At 31.9% G+C, this 22,084-nt stretch overlaps 1 pseudogene; it reads left to right on the top strand.

Moving 5' to 3' along the window:
• The first annotated feature begins 18,382 nt into the window (after positions 1-18,382).
• On the top strand, positions 18,383-21,221 carry LOC107954429 (benzoate carboxyl methyltransferase-like; annotated as a pseudogene).
• The last annotated feature ends 863 nt before the right edge of the window (positions 21,222-22,084 follow it).

Genomic DNA, 22,084 nt, shown 5'->3' with positions numbered 1-22,084 from the left:
TCTGCCACGATTCGTTGTGGCAAATTAAGGTCTTTCCGACACTTAACGAGCTTGTTAATATGTTTTTATTTAGTTTTCTATTTTTAGTATCTTAAGTTTAAATTATGCAAACTAAGTGTTTTTATGCAATACTAAGTTATGTCATGACCTAATGGGCCATTATGGGCCTAGGGATAATTTAACAACTTTATTTAGTGTATAGGACACTTTTTTCGGGCTAAGAAGACGAAGGACGACTGCAGCGTTGCGACATCGAGGAATGGTGTCTCAACACCGAACTTCAAAGCCAAAATATCCAAAAAAATGAAGGTCGTGTCGCAACATTGATCCTATGGTGTCAGGACACTGGGTGGCGATTAGTGATTTTAATTATGGGTATTTTAGTCCACACAATGAATTGTAATCAAATTTTTGGGCTATTAAGCAACCCTAATTAGGTCAGATCATAAACTCTATAAATAGGCATGTTGAGCCTCATTTTAAGAGGCTTGGTCAAGTAAGCCACTTAGTTAGTTTTAAGGTTTTATTTTAGTTTTCATTTTATTTCAAATTGGTCCTTTAACAATTTTTGTTCTTGTTTAACTTGGATTGGATTTCGATCCAAGCTTTTAATTTAATAGTTTTTCATTATTTCTTTTTGGATTCCAATTGCAATCGGAGTGATCTTCACAACTGTTAAAGGAAATCCCGCTTTCGCGTACAAATCGATATTGAAATGAATTTATTTTCTTACTCCCTTATTTTATTTAATTTACTACTTTGTAGGTTAAATATGAGTTTAGGATTATTGCATATAGATCCATGAGTAGTTAATTTCCTTAGGGAGATTAAAGAACGGATGTGTGGCTAATTAACGGATGAATTAGGGTTTAAATCCAAGTTAGTTGGTCTAAATTATGTGCAATTAAACCCTAGGAAGTGACACCCCTAGGAAGTAATTTAGGATAAATGAGATGGAGAGATAAGTTTACAGAGTAAACCATAATATATCTTGGTCAAGAAAGTGAGGCCAAGAGGTAAGCGTATATTGGTCGATTAGTTAATTAGTTAGAGGCCGAGAGGTAATAACTGGTTAATTAATAGCTAACTCGATAAAACTCGAGTTCTGAAGTTAATTAGGAGCACTGAAGTGAGTTAATCCCTTGTTTTTTTTTTATTGGAATTTATTTTGATTGTTAATTGGTTATTTTTATTTTAGATAATATTAGGTTTATTTAATTAATTTATTTTAATTTGGTTTTTCGTAATATAATTTTAAATTAGTACTATTTAGCCATGTTAGTGTAGAAAGTTAATTTAAGTTTAATTCAACCTCCTTTGGGTACGATCCTTGGAATGCTTCTCGAAGTGTTTCCTTGTAACATTATTTACTATATTACAATTTACTTGTATACTTGTGGCCAATGTTTTTTAATCTTATATTTATTTGTTGCAATATTTCCAGTCCAGACGTTCACATGTCTGGTGGCGGTCACTAGTCATGCATTCAATATGTATATGCATATAAATAGTATGATCGCAAATCATAAAAATACAAACCGAATTCATGGTTACTCATTTAGGACTCTTGTCTTTCTTTCTCTCTCGATGGCTCGACATCGTATTTTCCTACATTTGATAATTCAATAAACAAAACAATATCATATTTCATTCAATTCACATTCAAATACAAAGCCAAGCATATTCTGCATTTTACTCAATTTAGTCCCTATACTCGGGGATATGCGTATAATTCGATATCTATCAGCGGATCAAAATTTGATTTCACATTCTTTGATTAGCTAGGGACCCTATGATTTCTATTTGTAACATAATTTCATGATAAGTTTTCAATTTATTCAATTTAAGCACTAATACGAAGTTATCTAATAAGCTTTATTAGCTTTACAATATAGTCTTTGTCATTATCTAAGCTTAATATCTATCAAATTAAAGCCTACTTCACCAATTTTTATATAATGGAAACATGATAAAAACTTAATAATTGAAAAAATTGATAAATGGGCTAGCGAAGCCAAACGTCTATAATCATAAATCTGTAAATATTACAAGAAAAAGTACTTGTTTATCTTATTTAATTGATGGTCGAATGTAAGGAAAAGTTTGAAGGTTTTTCTTTCTCGTTATCAATGTAGGATGGTGAAGCTGGAAAAAGATGATGATTTCTTTCATCTTTCCACTATCAATAATATATATTAATTAAGTTTTAATTAACCTTATTCAATTAATATAATTATTATACTAACTTAATGACTATCATCATCACCATCCACTAATTACTATTTAAAATTGATTTATTAATCATTTTCGTCATTTGATAATTACTATATAGGTCTTCAAGCATATTTTAAATTAAAATTCAATAGCGATTAGACTTTTATAATTTAATCTCTAAGCTTTAATTAACTATCTTTTTGGCTAAATTACTGAACCAATTTTTATTATATTTTCATATTAATTCCATAAATATTCCTATTTTATATTTATAAACTCGATTTAAGAAAATAAGTTTTTGAAACCATATTTTCTGAGATCACTGAAAACCAATTCGTTACATCAATAGTAATTCTACGTCAAAAATAAATTTCATATCATTGATGACATTGACATTGACATTGACATTGACATTGATAATTTTTTTTGTGTGCATGATTAAGAAATTTTTTTATTGCCGATTGATTCTTAACTCGGTTGGTATTGATATTGTTACCAGTGTAAGAAGACTTGGGTTTAAACGTGTTGAAGTGCGTTTATCCTCCTATTTAAGGGTTGAGGAGATGCTATAAATAATTTTAAGTATTGTATAAAAAAATCAGTAAATTTAAAAATTTTCACGAAAAATAATTAAAAAATTTGAATCTCTATTTATTTTCATATTCTTCCTCCTTCACTAGGATTTCTCCCAAAACTTAGGTTTTCAAATCAAAAACAGGATTTTTGGCAATGGAGAGATCTAAACTAGAATAACATTTGATTTCCTATGGCAATTTCAACTAACCTTAAACCAAACCCAAATGGCTGCAACTATGCTTCCTCACAATTACTTTCCCCAATTTCAGCACACCTCAAAATGCCACATGTCAAAGTATCATTGGTTTGAAATTTCACATGTGTTTTTTAACAGCGTTGAATTTTAGACGGGTATCGCTAAAAAAACACCCCCAACATATTAAAAAAAACCCTAATTCTCATTTTCTGTGTAATTGATTACATCATTTCTCATTTTATTGGATGAGTCTTTTTATTAATACAATAATTAGAGTCAAGATCTTAAATTAATGTGGTCCAAAGAAATTAATGTGGTCCAAAAAATTAATTAGTAAATTTTCCAAATATCTTCATTTTCAACATATTAAATTAATTAGTGTAATCAATTTAGTCCAAAAAATTAGAGTCAACATCTTAAAAACCGGGAAAAATTAATTTTGTTGTAATTAATATAGTAAATAAGCAGAGTTATATATATATGTTTATTTTGATGAACATTAACAACACCCTAACGTAAACTCATATTATTATTAACAAAATTAAGTAAGTCCTTCTCACTACACTCTATTATTTGTAATTTTATTTTTTTATAAATTTGTTCTAAACTGTTTTTTTATAAAAATATGTTTTTCTAATTTATTTCTTTTTTTATTTATTAATTTTTGTATAAATTAAAATCTGTTTTAAATTTTTATAACTATTGATTTTTTTGTCATAATTTGTAGTGTTCAACAAAAGATGTCGAATTTTTACGGAAGTAACTTAAATGAAGGCAATGAGATCTCTATGGCGACATCACCATTTTTTACCGATTGGGTATAATATTTATCATGATGTTAATATATATTTTTTATCTTCATAACATTTAATATTTGTTAACAAAATTATTTAAATTTTAGGTGTTCGAGTCTCGTTAAGAGCTGATGCAAGTGGTGCAAAACACGGCATTCTCTCTTGGTTATATCATCGTCACGAGAAGATCAAAAGCAAAGGAAAATGGTGTGGTGTCTTACGTCACACTTATAATATGTTGAATAATAATAATAATGCTTGTAATATTTAATAATAATACAATAATAAAATATGTTTAACAATTAAATGAGATAAAAAAAGTGAGTGGAGAGATGATAATTAATTCTTAATAATTGCAGTAAAAAGATGTTAATTAGTAACCAATCAATAAAGTAAAAGAACATTAATTATAGTAAATGTGTGTTATTTATTAGGGTGTTTTTTTAATATGTTGGGGGTGTTCCATTTTGGACCACAGAACTAAATTTTAAAGACAATAAAACTTCAGGGACTAATTTTTAAGTATTATTTTTGTTTTGACAGTCCAATCACATTAATTAGCAAACACTTCAACACCGAAAAAGAAGTTCAATCGTTTATTTTCTTTTCATGATTTTTAAAACTTTCCATCGATCCTTTATTTCCCTCAGGTTTCTACATTTATGATACTTTTTCCCACAATTTAATAATAATTTATGATTTTACTTTTATTAAATAAAAGAGAATATTCATGTACTTAACTTTTTGAAAGAAAATAAAGAAATTGAAAAGACAGGGAACAACTATACCTAAGTCGGCAGGCATAATTTTTATAATAAATTTTATTCTTAATAAATATTTAATAATAAATTCTAATGGATATTTTTTAAGTTTTTTCTTTTATAAGGTTAATTGAAAGTAAAATTGTTTCAAACTTGTCCTACATATACTTTGTAAATGTAACAATGCACATATAAGATCATATATATATATAAAACTTGTTTTGGAATTAATTAAAGAAAATTATGTATATAAAATACTTGCGAAGAATCCGTTGAAATAACATAAAAAATCAAGTAGTAGGATAAAGGAAGAAGGTAATAGATTTTTCTGTTTGACATTTATTTATAGACTAATACTCTAAACCAGTATAAAATAGAGTTAATTTTGTATTAATATTAATTTTAACTTTTCAATCTACATGAAAAGTAACTTTTCACCTTTACGGTAATATTCTCCATTTTTTTTTGCTTGGGATGCCACTTGTTCTTCCAAGGATACAGTGCCTATTGTCATTACATTCATCCCTCCATATTTGGCCTTGGGGGAAATGTTGGAATGGAGTTATCACTTGGTTGACTATTACTACACCAAAATAGGCCTTTAGCGGTACTTTTAGCGACGCTTAGAAAAAAACGTCGGTAAAAATCGAGCATTAGCGGCGATTTATGAAAATCGCCACTAAAGATCAAGCATTAGTGGCATTTTCTGAAAAACGCCGCTAAAAATGAGCATTAGCGGCGTTTTTTATAAAAATGCCACAAAAAACCAAAGCCCAACGGGGTCGATTTCTTACCTTTCGGATCTTTAGCGGCGTTTTCAAAAAAGCGCCGCTAATACTGTGTTCTTTAGCGGCGTTTTTGGAGAAGCGCCGCTAATTCTCTTGGCTTTAGTGGCGTTTTTGGAAAAGCGCCGCTAAAGATATTTTATCTTAATTGGTTTATTTATATTAATTAAATAAAATTCAATTTATTTCTAATTGAATATTTAAAATCTTCAGAAAAAAATAATGACACGTGGAAATAATTTGAAATAAAGCACATGGAAAAATTAAAATACTATTATTTAAAATAATTTTAAAGTTTTTTGGGTACATGATTACTGATTGTTTTTTAATTTATATATTAAAAAATTTCTTATATAATCGTAAAAGAGATAGTATTAATTTTAAAATATTGAATTAATTATCACTGTAGTTTAAGATTTTTAGTTTAGGGTATATGATTTATTTAAGATTTAAGGCCAGTTTAGGAGTTACTGTTTTAAGGTTTAGGGAGTATGGATTAGGGATTATGGTTTAAGGGCTGGGATTCAAGGTTTAGGGGTTAGACATTAGGGGTTAAGAGTTAAGAGTTAGGGATTTAGGGTTTAAGGATTCAAGGGTCAGGTTAAGGTTTTGGGTTTAGATTAATTCTTTATATATTAAATTGTCGAAACCGTTTTTTTGAAAAACAAAATTTTTAGGTTGTCGACTTAAAAAAAATAAATGGGAGTCGCCACCAATCTTTTATTGAGGTGTGATTGGATCACCTAAAAAAAACGGCTTTGGTCTACAAGTTTTAGAAAAATGGATCCGGGAGTCAGTTACGTACGAGGAAGGATTAGCACCCTCGTAACGCCCAAAATTGGTACCTAGTTAATTAATTAGTGTCTTAAGGTCGAGAATTTGGAAAAAATGTAATCCTTAGCAAAACTTAAAAGGCTACGTATTAAGACCCTTATTATTTCAAAGAAAGAAGATACCACACCCAATGCGTTAGGGCACAGCATTCTAACTTTCCCCAAAATGAATTGGGCCAAAATACTTGTATAATAAAACTTTAAAAGAACATCCACTCATCCAAGATTTAAGAAATCACACCCAATACATTAGGGCACGATTCCTCTAGAATCCCAAACTCGAAATATTTCCTTTACTTTAAAAGAACATCCACTTATCCAAGATTTAAGAAATCACACCCAATACGTTAGGGCACAATTCCTTTAAAATCCCAAACTCGGAATATTTCCTTTATTATTTTTAAAAAAATCTTCATTTCGAGAAATCAATGCGTCACATCCAATACGTTAGGACATAACGTGTTGAATTCCCAATAATGAGTTTTTATTTTTTTGATTGAAGAGAAATGCTCGATTGTCGGATTTAACGAAGAAAATCGGAACCCAATACGTTAGGGCTCAATTCCCTTGAAAATCCTAAATACGAACATTATCTCAATTTTAAAAAATTTCTATCTTTAAATTTGAGTAAAAAAATGATGTAACGTGATTTTATACATACAAATGCTATAATAATAACAATAATAAATACATCATCGACATAAAAATAATATAAGCAAATGAATAAACGAAATAAAAAAAAGGTAATCCATGACATGTAAAATATTAAATGTAAACACAATTATACAATTGATGGGATAGCAAACAAATAAATAAGGATCAAAAGACGTATAATATACACATGAAAATTATGAAGATTAAAAATATACATATAATTTACAAATAAAATTTTGGGTTATAGAATTTATATATAAATACAATACATAATATACTTATGCAAATAAAGAAAAAAATATAATTATACGTACATATATAAAATAATAATAAATAGGTATATTTTAAAAAAGAAAAAGTGAGTATTTAATCATTTAAAAAAACGTAAATATATACATATAAATATGAAAATTTTCATTAAAAAATATATATACATGTATATATAAAAGGAATATACATAGATAAAAAAATTAAATAATGAGTACATTATCAAAATTAATTTTAAAAAAAATAAATATACGTATATATACATATATATATGAGAAAAATATTAGCTAAAAAAATAAGTATGTTCATAAAAATATACATATATAGATTTTAAAAAAAATGAAAATAATAATAATAACACTATTAATTAATAAAATAAATAAAAAGAACATAAAAAAACTAAATTGAATTGCAATTAAAAAATCTAGGGTAAATTCGCAAATAAATAAAAGTAAAAGGACTAATTTGAACGCGCGAATTACATAGAGGGGCTGGAAGGGAAATTTTCCTTCTCCTTTAAAATAGCACCGTTCAAATGGATCAAATTGGAATTTAAAATAAATAAAAAATAAAAATAAAAAATAAAAAAAACTTAATTACAAAAACATTAAAAGGCGGAAGGGCTAAATAAAAAATAAATAAATAAAATTCGCAGTGGTATCACATTCTCCTTTTTTTAAAATCGTAAATAAGTAAAAAAATAATCGAACGAAAAAAAAAATAGTAAGCCATCTTTAAAAAACTGTCAATCGTTCTCTTTTTTATTCCTCCCTTTTCTTCCTTTCTTTTTTTTTTTTACAATGAAGGGAGAGACCTTTATTTATAGTTGAGCCTTCCCAAATCTAACGGTACAGATCAATTACATCAACGGCTGAGATTAAAGGGTATCTACAAATTAAATCTCTAAGATTACAAAATCATATATTCTAAGATTGCATATCATATCTAAGATTATATATCATATCTAAGATTGCATATATCATATCTAAGATTGCATATCATATCTAGGATTGCATATCATATATAAGATTGCATATCCTCAAAAATTATGTTTCCATATGTGAGCCCGGGCTAAAATTGGGTATTACAGCTGCCCCTCTTTGCTCGTTGTCGTGTAACAGGAACGGAGCAAAGACTTTAAAAATGCCCAATTTTGCCTGGTCGTGCTGAACCTTGGTACATCTTCAGAAGTATAGGAATTAGTGCCATATTTAGTCTGCCTCACTGCAACTTCAGGAGGATAAGACTTGCTTATTTAGTCTGCTTCACTGCAACTTTAGGGAGATATGACTAGATGCGATCTGCTCTCTGCAACTTCAGAGAGATAAGATCTAAGGTTTTAATCCGCTCCACTGTAACTTCAGGGAGATAGGATTATCGGCTTTAATCTGCTCCACTGCAACTTCAGGGAGATAAGACTTGCCATCTTCAGTCTGCCCCACTGCAACTTCAGGAGGATAAGACTTGCTTACTTAGTCTGCTCCACTGCAACTTCAGGGAGATAAGATTTGATGCGATCTGCTCTCTGCAACTTCAGAGAGATAAGATCTAAGGTTTTAATCCGCTCCACTGCAATTTCAGGGAGATAGGATTATCGGCTTTAATCTGCTCCACTACAACTTCAGGGAGATAAGACTTGCCATCTTCAGTCTGCCCCACTGCAACTTCAGGAGGATAAGACTTGCTTACTTAGTCTGCTCCACTGCAACTTCAGGGAGATAAGACTAGATGCGATCTGCTCTCTGCAACTTCAGAGAGATAAGATCTGAGGTTTTAATCCGCTCTAATGCAACTTCAATGAGATAGGATTATCGGCTTTAATCTGCTCCACTGCAACTTCAAGGAGATAAGACTTGCCATCTTTAGTCTGCCCCACTGCAACTTCAGGAGGATAAGACTTGCTTACTTAGCCTGCTCCACTACAACTTCAGGGAGATAAGACTAGATGCGATCTGTTCTCTGCAATTTCAAAGAGATAATATTTGAGGTTTTAATTCGCTCCACTGCAACTTCAGGGAGATAGGACTATCGGCTTTAATTTGCTCCACTGCAACTTCAGGGAGATAAGACTTGCCATCTTCAACCTTCTCCGCTGCTGCTTAGGGAGACAAGGCTTGGTGGCTTAAATCTGCTTCCCACTATCTTGGAAAGTTAAGATTCGTCGTCTTCGATCTGCTCCACTACTGCTTAGGGAGATAAGATTTACAATCTTCAACCTTCTCCGCTGCTGCTCAGGGGGACAAGGCTTGGTGGCTTAAATCTGCTTCCCACTATCTTGGAAAGATAAGATTCACCGTCTTCGATCTGCTCCACTACTGCTTAGGGAGATAAGATCTACAATCTTCAACCTTCTCTGCTGCTGCTGAGAGAGACAAGGCTTAGTAGCTTAAATCTGCTGCCCACTATCTTGGAAAGATAAGATTTGCCGTCTTCGATCTGCTCCACTACTGTTTAGGGAGATAAGATCTACAATTTTCAACCTTCTCCGCTGTTGCTTAGGGCGACAATGCTTGGTGGCTTAAATCTGCTTCCCACTATCTTAGAAAGATAAGATTCGTCGTCTTCGATCTGCTCCACTACTACTTAGGGAGATAAGATCTACAATCTTCAACCTTCTCCGTTGCTGCTCAGGGAGACAAGGCTTGGTGGCTTAAATCTGCTTCCCACTATCTTAGAAAGATAAGATTCGCCGTCTTCGATCTGCTCCACTGTCAATGCAGGAAGGCAAGATCTGCTCTTTCACTGATCTGTTCTCTGTGGAACATGACCTGTATAATGAACCTAACTATGCCTAATGATTAGGATGGCATGATCAAAATGCATCAAATGCTCCTAACTAGACATGTGTGAATTTTGCATGAATGTAAAATTTATTTTTCCGAGAATGATCCCTCTTAAGTTGTCATTACTCGAAGTTTATTAAGGTTTTGTGACTGACGTGCTACAACGCCTTCTTGCTTCACTGGCTTTTCTGAAGAAACATTTAGCCAGGCTGCCCCCCACTGTGAACCTCCAAGTTTAATCCATTGGGATGCAAAATTTGTACCCTCTTTCTTCTACTGTGACCCAAGGGTAAAAATATCTGGCCTTTTCTCAATCATCTGCTATCACAATTCGAAGATACAGAATGCGAAACTCTTTGGTTTCCTACTCCATTCCTAGGGTGTCATATCAAATGATCATGCACAAATGAATGATTCTCTTCTCCAAGGAAACCCCTTCTTATTGTTTGGTGATTTAAACTTTGTCACCATCTGACATCCTGTCATTTTGTTTGATCAATGTTTTTGACAACAAAATCCAAAGAGATAGTCTTCATTTAGACTTTTCCTTTCCAGATTTCCAACCTTTAAACTTGGTGCATTCTAAACAATAGTCCTGTTTCAGGCTCTTGTATTATTTAGAAACTTCTAGAGTAATATGCAAAACTTCCTTCGTGAAAGTTTTATTAGTCCATTAATCATTATTCTTGCAAAAAGGGTATAACAATGGATGAGAATACAATTGGTTCTGAGCATAGCTCGAAAGGAATATATTATCAAAAATAGTAAACAAGGATAGCAAAGAAATTGATTGGGAATGTGTATCTTGGAAAAGAATGAAGTATTCCAAGAATAAAAAATTCAGTATGAATGTTGGGTGCCCCAGATATCGCAGCTTGAACTTCTCTGTACAAACTTTTTAAAGATCCTTCTGAGTTTGACATGTGTTTAGGGGATCCACAGTACTCTACCAATGCCCCAAGATGTTGGCTACATTTTCCTAATAATTCAGGTATAACAAGATCACCACATGCCCCAATCTGGTTAAACTTTGAGTTGCTCTAACCACCTCGTGCCCCATTCTTATCAATATTTGAGCCGCCCATTTTGGGTTTTCAACTCAAATCCCCTTTGGTCTCAAAGTGCCCTTTGCGGGTTTTCACTTTGGCCTCTCCATTTTCTTTTCTTTTTTCTTTCACTTTTATTTTTTGTTTTTTTTTGTTTTTTTAATCTGAACTCATAGGATTAGACAAGTCCTCGTTATCCCTTTCGATCAGAACCAATGTAAGATCTTCTTTGTAATCAGATTTCTTTCATAGAGCATTTTGGGGTAAAATTTAACTATGACGAAAACTTTGGATCTTCCTCTTCAATTAGGATGAAATCCAACAACGGAGAAATGACAACTTGACTTCGACAGGCTAAACCATGATGAGCCAAAGGAGAAGGCATTTCCCCAACAAAGAATTCTAAATGCATCGTTCATGATGTTAATCTTGAACATACTGTAAATTCTTGATATCGTATTATTGTTCCGATTACAATGTCGGTGCTTACTCAAGCATATCCTAATATGACCATATGAAGACATCTTTGAACTCTTTGAAGTAACTCAACAAGGTCATGCTTCATTTCTTCGGTTATGCACGCTATCTTAAAGTCACAATCTCTATTGTCCCCTCATGAAGTAAGATTTCATTCCTGTTCTACCATCTTCAGCAAGTTTGAAAATAGGCTACAATCTGTGTCATCTTTAAAGTCATGAGATCCCTTTAAACACAAATCCCACTCAAAAGGAACTTCTGAGTCTGTAACAGCATCACTCATGTCTTTGATATTTGGGGACCCATAGTAAATACCAAAGAATATACAAAAGAATGTATGAATAATCATTTGTATAATTATGGATGAATAAAAGAATAATATGGAAGAAGATCCGAAAGAATGAAAGTATAATTATTCGAAAAGAATATTGGCTTAAAAAAATGAATGCAAAGATGTATTTTATTAGAATAACGGCGTTCAGACATGAGCCTATTTCATAAAGGAATTCTTATTGCCTCTAGGCTGAAGGCAACAAGTGTGTTTTGAACATTACTCTGAGTAATCTCTAAATACTACAGGGGTTTCTTCTGTAGTCTAATTATTTAAAACACTCCCAAGTCTATAAGGGCGAAAATCTTATAAGGTCTCTTCTTCAGTTGTTTTATCGTGAACACTTCTCGACACCCCTTCATATATTGCATTCAATCATGACTGGGTACTAGATGAGCCATCTATTTTGACAATACCCATGTTGATGAATTTTTCAACTAGCTTTTTGAAGGTAATGCAATTTTCTATAGAATGCCCCGTAATTCCTGCATGATAATCACATTGTACACTTACATCATACCATTTGGGATACGGGGGCTGTGGAGGCTTCACATGTAAAGGAGAAACAACATGCGCATCGAATAAACTTTGATACAGCTCCTTGTATGACATTGGAATTTCTGTGAAGTGGAGTTTTTCAGTACCTGGCTTCACACCTAATTCTTGTCTTGATGAACCCTGTTGATTAGCAATCGATTTGCCGTACGTTTTCACGCTGTTCACCTCATTTTCCTTTTCTTTTGAGGCTTGCCTTCTGTTATTTCCTCCAGCATCAATCATTTCACCATTCATAACTATGTTAGAAAAGCTTTTAGTAGCACTTCCTAACATGTGTAATAAATGGTGCCTTCAATGTGTTGACGAAAAGCATCGTCATCTTTCTTTCTAGAAGAGACGGCTGAACTTGTACAGCAATCTCCCTCCATATCTGCGCGTATTACCTAAAGCTTTCACCTGGTTTCTTTTTCATATTTTGCAGAGTGATCCTATCAGGTACCATGTCAGTCACATGGCTGTACTGCCTTATGAATTCCTGTGCCATATATATCCATGAATTAATCTGGGTACGGCTCAATCGATTGTACCACTTGGATGCTACCCCTGCGAGGCTATCCTGGAAGCAATGAATCAAGAGTTGGTCATTATTGACATAACCGGTTATTCGTCTACAGAACATGGTAATATGAGCTTCGGGGCTACTGGTTCCATTATATTTCTCAAACTCTGGCATTTTGAATTTGTAAGGAAGCACTAAATCCGGAACCAGACTCAATTCTTTAGCGTCCATCCCATAATAACCTTCTGCACATTCCATCGCTCGAAGTTTTTCTTCCAGCCATTTGTACTTTTTCTCTAGCTGTTTTGGTAATTCATCATTCATTTTCTCTTTTCCAGCCGTCTCATCGAAATCAGGGATAGCAGGGTTAACAAAGTTGGCTCCGGGGTTAGAGCCTGATCCTGCCTGGAGATTCATTAGCGTCGCAACGTCACCCAGAATATTAATGGTAACAGAGGACCTACGCTGGTATATCTCAACTTGTTGGGGGGTAAAATCCAGAGGATAGATAGGTCTCTCATTGTCTCATTCTTCAATATTGAGCACGGAGCCTTTTCCTTTACCAGCTCATTTGTTGAACCATTGAGTTAACTAAGCCATCATACTCCCCTAAGATTCCATCATTTTGTCTATCATTTTTTGTTGTTCATTCATTTGCTTTTGAAGCTGCTCCTACATTTCCTTTTGGGATTGTTCTAGTCTTTCCATCCTTTGATCCATATCCTTAGTTTTCGATCGAGTATCGTAGCGGTGTTTAGTAGGCTGGTTGGTTTCCAGATTAACTGAGGAATGATGTAAATTAGAATCTTTTAATGTTTTTAAATGCATATGAAGTAATGCAATGCATGAATGCAAAAAAACGTCAATTTTGATTCAATTCCATATAAGAAACCTTACTAGAAAGCAAATTTCTTTACATAAAGCGAATTACAAATAAGACTTTGCCCTAGTACCCAGAACTCTGATCTTCCTAAGTAACAAAACTAATTCTTGCCCCCGATCCAATTCTAATTCATACTTCATACTCAGCATGTCAGCCTGTACTGCTAAAATCTGTATGTAATCAGCTACTTCTCGAATCTAGACCACAGCTTCCTTCATAAGATGATCTCTGCTCCTAACTTGACTCTGAAAGTGGTGGAGCTGTTCATTATTACTACTTTCATTTGCTTTCAAGTGCTTGATCTGGATCTCACAATTTTGCAGCACCGTTTCTAGCTCTTCCAAGGAAAGCACTTGCTATCCCCCTTTTGCTTAACTCGTGCAGCGACCCACTGCTCACTCATCCCTGTTATACCTATCAGCTTCTTTGAAAAGGTTGGTACATTTACCGCTCTCGAGTAAACTCTATCCACTTGAAACTTTGAATATCGGGGTAAAGCCACATATTTTTCTATCGTAGGTACCAAATCGACATTCCCAAACGTGAAGCAACTGTAAGCAGGATTCCAAAACTGGATGAGGGCTCGAAACAAATGTTTGTCTACCTTCACATCAAGCAAATAAGGCAAGTCCCCATAATTGTCGTAAAATAACTACCAAGCCTCATTATTCCATTGATTCCAAATTTCTTTCAACTCTTGCAAATTGTTTTGAGTTACACTGATGCGAGTAAAATCTCATAATTCCGATACATACCCATCGGCCAGGCTATCACCCTTTTCTTGCTGTGTTGTTTCAGACCAAGTTCGGACAGCCGCATTGTCCTCCACTTTATCAAGAAACCCTTTTTCCATGTCAAGCTTTCTATCTAGCAACCGAATCTGAACTAACGCCTTTTATGATGAAATTAAATGCCATGTCATGTAAACAAAATAAAACACAAAAGGTCAGTGTCATATAATAATATAAAATATAATCAAGAAACAGTAAAACACCTAATCGGATGTCTACTAGGGTTCAATATAGTTCTACCTAGGGTGGATTCCTAAGGTTCATTATATGAAGTTTGGCTTCCAGGGTAAAGGTACCCGCACCAGCAGATTCCTCCATCCTCACCCGTTATAGACTCATATGGATCGAGTTCGATTCAGGGGAATACATTTCCCTATGGCTGCATGGAGATGAAAATCTCACGAAGACATAGGTACGGATGTATCCCGGAAGCAATCCACTACCCTAAACGGAGGTGAAAACCTTACGAAGGCATAGCTTCTCACTCTCACTTAAAAGGGTAAAAATGTTCAACTCATGAAATGTATAATGCAAACAATATTTAAGGAATAAGATAATGAATGCGAAAGGATGTTACGATTTTTAAAAAAAAAAATTTTCTCGACCGTAAGACAAAAATTAATCAATTTTGTGGCTCGACTCTCTTCTTTTTTTAAAAAAAAAAATTTCCCCAATGGAGTCGCCAAGCTGTCGAAACCGTTTTTTTGACAAACAAAATTTTTAGGTTGTTGACTTAAAAAAAATAAATGGGAGTCGCCACCAATCTTTTGTTGAGGTGTGATTGGATCACCTAAAAAAATGGCTTTGGTCTACGAGTTTTAGAAAAACGGATCCGGGAGTCAGTTACGTACGAGGAAGGATTAGCACCCTCGTAACGCCCAAAATTGGTATCTAGTTAATTAATTAGTGTCTTAAGGTCGAGAATTTGGAAAAAACGTAATCCTTAGCAAAACTTAAAAGGCTACGTATTAAGACCCTTATTATTTCAGAGAAAGAAGATACCACACCCAATGCGTTAGGGCACAACATTCTAATTTTCCCCAAAATGAATTGGACCAAAATACTTGTACAATAAAACTTTAAAAGAACATCCACTCATCCAAGATTTAAGAAATCGCACCCAATACATTAGGGCACGATTCCTCTAGAATCCCAAACTCGGAAGAACATCCACTCATCCAAGATTTAAGAAATCGCACCCAATACATTAGGGCACGATTCCTCTAGAATCCCAAACTCGGAATATTTCCTTTACTTTAAAAGAACATCCACTTATCCAAGATTTAAGAAATCACACCCAATACGTTAGGGCACAATTCCTTTAAAATCCCAAACTCGGAATATTTCCTTTATTATTTTTAAAAAAATCTTCATTTCGAGAAATCAATGCGTCACATCCAATACGTTAGGACACAACGTGTTGAATTCCCAATAATGAGTTTTTATTTTTTTGATTGGAGAGAAATGCTCGATTGTCGGATTTAACAAAGAAAATCGGAACCCAATACGTTAGGGCTCAATTCCCTTGAAAATCCTAAATACGAACATTATCACAATTTTAAAAAATTTCTATCTTTAAATTTGAGTAAAAAAATGATGTAACGTGATTTTATACATACAAATGCTATAATAATAACAATAATAAATACATCATCGACATAAAAATAATATAAGCAAATGAATAAACGAAATAAAAAAAGGTAATCCATGACATGCAAAATATTAAATGTAAACACAATTATACAATGGATGGGATAACAAACAAATAAATAAGGATCAAAAGACGTATAATATACACATGAAAATTATGAAGATTAAAAATATACATATAATTTACAAATAAAATTTTGGGTTATAGAATTTATATATAAATACAATACATAATATACTTATGCAAATAAAGAAAAAAAATATAATTATACGTACATATATAAAATAATAAAAATAGGTATATTTTAAAAAAGAAAAAGTGAGTATTTAATCATTTAAAAAAAACGTAAATATATACATATAAATATGAAAATATTCATTAAAAAAATATAGGAAAATATTCGTTTAAAAAAATATATACATGTACATATAAAAGGAATATACATAGATAAAAAAAATTAAATAATGAGTACATTATCAAAATTAATTTTTTTTAAAAATAAATATACGTATATATACATATATATATATATATGAGAAAAATATTAGCTAAAAAAAATAAGTATGTTCATAAAAATATACATATATAGATTTTTAAAAAACTGAAAATAATAATAACACTATTAATTAATAAAATAAATAAAAAGAACATAAAAAAACTAAATTGAATTGCAATTAAAAAATCTGGGGTAAATCCGAAAATAAATAAAAGTAAAAGGACTAATTTGAACGCGCAAATTACATAGAGGGGCTGGAAGGGAAATTTTCCCTTCTCCTCTAAAACGGTGCCGTTCAAATGGATCAAATTGGAATTTAAAATAAATAAAAATAAAAAATAAAAAATAAAAAATAAAAAAACTTAATTACAAAAACATTAAAAGGCGGAGGGGCTAAATAAAAAATAAATAAATAAAATTCGCAGTGGTATCACCTTCTCCTTTTTTTAAAATCGTAAATAAGTAAAAAAATAATCGAACGAAAAAAAAATAGTAAGCCATCTTTAAAAAACTGTCAATCTTTCTCTTTTTTATTCCTCCCTTTTCTTCCTTTCTTTTTTTTTTACAATGAAGGGAGAGACCTTTATTTATAGTTGAGCCTCCCCAAATCCAACGGTACAGATCAATTACATCAACGGCTGAGATTGAAGGGTATCTACAAATTAAATCTCTAAGATTACAAAATCATATATTCTAAGATTGCATATCATATCTAAGATTATATATCATATCTAAGATTACATATCATATCTAAGATTGCATATATCATATCTAAGATTGCATATCATATCTAGGATTGCATATCATATATAAGATTGCATATCCTCAAAAGTTATGTTTCCATATGTGAGCCCGAGTTAAAAATGGGTATTACATAAATAATTTCTTATATAATCGTAAAAGAGATAGGAATTAATTATCATTATAGTTTAGGGTTTAAGGTTGGGGTATATGGTTTAGGGTTTAAGGTTTAAAAGATATTATTTAAGGTTTATGGATTATGGGTTTAGGGCTTATGATTTATGATTTATGGTTTATGGTTTAAGGGCTGGAGTTTAAGGTTTAGGGGTTAGGGGTTTAGGCTTTAGGATTTAGGAGTCAGGGTTTAGGGTTTAAATTAATTAGTGTTTTTAATTTATATATTAAATAATTTAAGATATAATTGTAAAAGAGATCATATAAATTTTAATATATTAAAATTATGATTATAGTTTAAATTATTTAAGAGATAATAGATAAACTTTATATATATTAAATGGTTTAGAATTTAAGATTTACTTACATTTATTAAATGATGAAATTTAAACTATTTGATATATTCAAATATTAGATTTAAAAAAACATTTATAAATAAATAAATAAATAAAAAGTAACATATTGATATGGATAGGTAACTATCTATTTTGGATAGGACCAAATTATAACAAATATACGATATTTATAAAAATCCAATTTGTTTTCTTATTAAAATATACGATATTTATTTTGAAAGTACTTAGTTTTTTTTATAAAAATCTAATTTATAAAAAATAGTAATAATAAATGTTTTATAAAATCACTTAACAAATAATTTTTAGCAAATAAAATAAAATATTTTTAGCAGAACAAAACGATGTTGTTTTGTTCAAAATTAAATGATTTTTTGTAACATTTTTTTATGTAAAACGCCGCAAAAGGTAAGCAATAGCGGCGCTTTTTGAAAAAACGCCGCAAATACTTTTAAAAAAATCGCGCCATATTATCCCTTAATTTTCGAAATCCCTAATTTTCCCCCTAAAACCCCTAACATTACAAAATTCAGATTTCTACGATACTTTCACTACATAATTTAAAAAAAAAGAAAAGAAAAAATAGTGAAGAACCCTACTTTTCCAGGTTAGCTATTCTATTCTACTGTCCTCTGGTTTCTCTGCGGGCTTTCAACAGAAGAAGGTGGTCATATTGATTTTCTTTATGAAAATTCACTTCATTTTCTTTGAGATTTTATTTTGTTTTTCCAGTATTTTTCCTCTTTATTTTGATTTTAATTTTTTTTTTCATATTTGAAGAATCTTCAATTGTTTTCTAGATACTCATTTCTTGATCGGAGTTTGGCTTTAATTTATGTTAGTTTGAATGTCCCAGCAGCACTGACAGTTGCTTGTGGTTTTTCATATTTGAAGAAATGTATAGTATATTTTAGTCGCTAATATTTTGTTTGAAAATTTATCTAATCTCCTTTGTACTTAAGTTTCTTTGCTATGCTGCTATGTTTTATCTGTCTGGTACTCAATAAAAACCCTAGATAGTTGGCTATGAATTTTCATAATTAATTTAACTTTTATATTATATTGAATTAATTTTAAAATATTTTTGCGTTGGGGAGTATATTAAGTTTCATTTATGTGCGTACAACCTGTTTGATGAAATGCGCAGCTGAGGAATGGACGTGGCTCATTGCTATTTAGAAGGCGATGCTGAGGTCGTAGAGTTTTGCCTCCACGATGGGTACCAACAGGTATTGGCGGCTTCAACGTACACTCTGCAAGAAGGTGAGCAACCAATCCGAGCTGGTAGCATTTCATTATTCGATGTTAATGCCGAAAAGGGTAATCTCGAGTTGTTTCATCGCATGGACACTGCTGGGATTTTTTATATTAAGTGGAGCACAGTTGGAAGTAATGTGAGTCCTCTCCTTGCTCAAGCTGATGCTGATGGGTACTTGAGAATCTATAGTTTAGAAACTGATGCTCAAGTTTACGTAACATTTTATGTATTTTTCTTAGTCTTGTTTTCATCACTGTAAGTAATTCAAAATTTTGAAACTAACTTTGCTATGCTTGGAAGTCCGTGTTGTCATTTTGAAGATTCTAGTGATTCGAACCCAACAGCCACATCTGTCTCAGTCGGACTTTCTGATGGTTCTGTTTCAATAACTACACTTGCAGAGTCCAAAATAGAAAAATTACAAGGGTGGAAGGCACATGATTTTGAGCTTTGGACAACTTGCTTTGACATTCACCAACCACAATTAGTATATACAGGATCGGATTTGCAATCGTCAAGCATTTATGTTAATTAAATTGCATAGTTATTGTAATCAACTTATTTAATGAATATCTTCACATGATGTTTCTACATTGACAGATTCTAGAGCAGAATAACGGTAGTTATTACGACATTCTTGAAAAACGTTTGGAGCAGGTAATAGATTTCTTCTTGTCTCTTCGATGTTGTTTTTTTTCTCATAAATATATAAATATTGTTCTGCTAAATCCAAACTCTTGGTGCTGTTGTGGTTATTGTTTGGATACAACTAGTGCAGCTGAATCTATTCTGAAGTTAGATTTACTCCCTAGTATCTAGGTGATCTTTTCTGATTGTCGTGAAACTTCTGCATGTCAGCCGAGGTTAGTCTCAATTGATCTCAATTGTCTCCTTGTTCCACTGTTAGCTAAAACAATAAGCTCGTTGATTTTCTGACTTGCTTAATAGATTAGTTGTTTCATGTTTGGAAACTTTTGATGCTCTTGGTCTTATGTCCTGTAGTCATTGACAAAAATTTGGTTCTCATTCTTCACTTAACAAGTCCAGTGGCACATACATATGTAAACAAGGAAATTGAAACAAGAAAGAAACGCAAAGACAAAGCACATTGATAATCTTGAATGATAGTTATAAATGAATAATATGCCTGACTTGGCATTTATAAAACTCACATGCTTGAAGGATAGAACAGAAATTGCTGTTAGAATTGGATTGTCAGTCTAATGGTACCTGTTTTGAAATTCATCTGATGGTACCTGTTTTGCCATCCCTAATGTCATATAGAGCAGCATTAACATTAACAATAATTATATGATTATGAATAATTTTTAGGTACCAGGAGGAGTTGAGAACAAGAGGAATGTATACATAGCAAAGTCGAGCCCTCCTAATGTATCCAAAGCTTATTTTGAGCAATTTCGAGATGATTTCTTGAGAGTTTTACGTTTTCGTTCCGAAGAAATGATAACCGGAGGACGAATATTGCTGCTTACTTCATTGTAGGAGCATTACTGATCCCACAAGCAAAGACTGTTGTGCTATATGGGGTTTATTCACAAATCGCTCCTCAACTTGGTGGCCGAGGTTCATTGTTTTGTTTTTTTTGTTTCCTTTCACTTAATTACATTGATACATAAACCATTGTGTTGCATTTATCATAGTTGCAAACATAATTGACGCTACTTGAATGGCAGGGATTGGTGCGTAAATCTGATGTGGATTCATTCAATGTTCCTTATTATCACCCTGCAAAGAAGTGAGGGAGATTATCGAAATGGAAGGGTCTTTTGTTCTTAATAAATTAGAGACTTTCGAAATGAATTAGGATTTTGAAGACGATATCTGTAATGAAAATTTCGTGTTTGAAAATAGTAAAAGTGGGCGAAATGTTGCAAATTGCATACGTGCAATTACAGAATCTTTGGTTGCTAGTCATTTTGGAGAGACCATAATTGATGATTTGTTCTCAAGATATGCTCAGCATGTGGGTGAGCGTTTGTCGTATGAGAAGACAAAACAGGTTACTACTGTTGTTTCAATGACTATGAAATAGTTGGTCCAATAATTTACCTCATATATGCAACCAAATTTATATATTTATCTTTATATTATACCATCATATCTATCATATTTAGTTTTAAAGTTAAAATTTTCATAGAAAATTTAATTTAAATAATAAATTTTTTATTTATCCTTAAAAGTATATTTAAGTTTCAAATTTAAAAAATAAAACATAATATAATATTTATCATAAAAATAAATATTATTTGATTAAAATAAATTTTTTAAATGTTATGTTTTTAGTGGCGTTTTTTGCGAGAAGTGTTGCTAAAGGTTTGTTCTATAGCGGCGTTTTCGGGAAAAGCGCCGCTAAAGGTCCTGATCTATAGTGGCGTTTGTGGAAAAAGCGCCGCTATAGGTCTTGATCTATAGCGACGTTTTTAGCGGCGCTTTCAAAAACGTCGCAAATACCGCCGCAAACATTTGCAGCGTTGACAATAGCGGTATTTTTGCGGCGCTTTCAAAAACGTCGCAAATACTTTTAGCAGCGCTAAAGGCATAAAAAAAATGCCGCTAAAAACCTGTTTTGGTGTAGTGTATCTTTCTCCTTGAATGATAATCAACGATCTATGCTTAATCCATTAGTAGACACTTCTTCTAAGTCATGAGTTGGTGAAGAAGCATCATAAAGTGGATTGTCACTAAGCATAAAACATATAAAATAAATAAATTGATAATGTTCATTTAACCAAATTATCCGAATTAAAATTACATATAATTAGTATTATTAATTATTAAGTTTGGTTAATTCGATTAATTATCCAATTTTGAATCAAATAAACCTATAACCGAATTTTAAAAAAATCATTAACCGACCTCCGATCGAATTAGATTGACTCAATCAATTAATTTGAATTTCACCTAATAGATTCATTAATTATGTTACAAGTTATTGATAGATG

The sequence above is a fragment of the Gossypium hirsutum genome, chromosome D07 (genome assembly GCF_007990345.1).
Source record: "Gossypium hirsutum isolate 1008001.06 chromosome D07, Gossypium_hirsutum_v2.1, whole genome shotgun sequence".
Taxonomy (NCBI): Eukaryota; Viridiplantae; Streptophyta; class Magnoliopsida; order Malvales; family Malvaceae; genus Gossypium; species Gossypium hirsutum.
This window is presented reverse-complemented; position numbering and strand designations above follow the sequence as displayed.